The sequence below is a fragment of the Muntiacus reevesi genome, chromosome 22 (genome assembly GCF_963930625.1).
Source record: "Muntiacus reevesi chromosome 22, mMunRee1.1, whole genome shotgun sequence".
Taxonomy (NCBI): Eukaryota; Metazoa; Chordata; class Mammalia; order Artiodactyla; family Cervidae; genus Muntiacus; species Muntiacus reevesi.
This window is the reverse complement of record NC_089270.1, coordinates 38,520,206-38,521,920: the sequence shown is the minus strand read 5'-3', so window position 1 is coordinate 38,521,920 and position 1,715 is coordinate 38,520,206.

Sequence of the window (1,715 nt, the reverse complement as noted above, 5' to 3'; positions counted from 1 at the left end):
CCTGAGGGCTTATGACTGTCAGTGGATTCATTGTCATTGTGGAAGTTTCCAGAGACAAGCTGTTCATCCTCTGATGCTTCTCCCTTCCCCTTGTTCATTATATTCTGGGAATGCAAGGCCACTGTCATGGGTGAACAACATTCATGGCGATTTAGTGTTTATCCATTGATATTTAGATTTTAGCTACTGTGTATTATTGCCAAAAGCATGGGTTTCTGTGATTTTGTATTCTGATGTTCAAAAATGACCAGAACCAGAAAAGTAGAAAAAGTGAGCAAAAAGGCCTAGTGGGCCATAAAAGGCAATTTTAACTCTATGGTTAGGGGCTGCAAAAGTTCATCAAGATCATCTTCTTTTCTTGAAACAGAACTTAATCTAAAAACACATTTCTCAGACTTCTCTGACAGCCCAGTGGTTAAGAATCAGTGTTCCAATGCTGGGGATGGTTGGGGAACTAAGATCCCACATGCAGCAGGGGCTGTGTGTGCCTCTGAGGGTGTGTCTCAGCTAGAGATCCCACATGCTCTAGAGCCCACGTGCCACAACTAGAAAGAAGCCTGTGCACTGCTATGAAAGTTCAAGAGCGCCACAATAAAGATCCCACACAATGCAACTAAGACCCGACACAGCCAAAAATAAATAAATAAAAATAAAAACATTTCTGATCTAATAAATGAATCTAAGAACTCTTAACAGTCAGAAATACTGTCTACCACCTCTTAATCAATCTCAAACCTCTCCCCTGGGAACTCTAAATTTCTGCCTGTCCCTCCCACAGTGAACATGTGATTTAAGTGCTCACCATTCTCATTCTTTCTGTATTTCTCCCCCTCTTCCACACATACACATAATTCTGTTCTAATGCCTTAGAATATTTTCCCTTGAATATTAGTATTATAATATCAGTAGGTCCAATAACATGGTTCTAAAAAATCACATCCAGGAATATATATGTGAACATATCTCAATAATCTATTTTCACAATAAAAATACAGCAATCCCCCAGTCTTTGCTTATGCAACACCAAACTCCCAATGGCATTGTTCTGGTTTTTCTCAAAAGGTGGCGGCAAACACAGTGTTATCATCACTCCTAATAGCTGCTTCATATTGTGCTAGGTTGACATACTACACGAGGGTGGGGATGAGGAATGCTGCCTGATCTTGGCCAGTGTGGATCCCATTACAGAGGATTAGGTTGACACTAATGGGGTTGATTCTGCAGCCTGTTCATCCTTTGTCTGCCAATAGTCAGAGGAGCAGCCAGAGAACAGAACAGCTGAGTGTTCATGCCAAAGTGACTCCAATAACCAAGGCTTACTGCTGTCAGGGCCTCTCCAGATGGAAGCAGAAGGCAGCTCGGAGAAGGGACGGCAGCAGTAGGGTTTTCACACTCACCTGGCAGGACATGGCCGGGACTGTCAGGCATCATGCACCGCTGTCAATGCCTCTTCTTTAGGAAGGGTTGATTCCCACCCGAGTATGCCCCTCATACTCTGAATCCTGATTTGAGGGAAAGTCTGGGATTATTACACATTCAATAAATAATATTTTCTGCTGTGCTTGGGATGATTTTTTTCCTATATTTGGAGTGCCATAAATAAGATTGCATTCATATTTTTTTTTTCTTGGCACAAAATCTGGCAAAGGGGTAGAATTTGCACTCCAAATGGAAAGTTTCTATATATTTCCACATGAACCTTCTTTGGTGCCAGT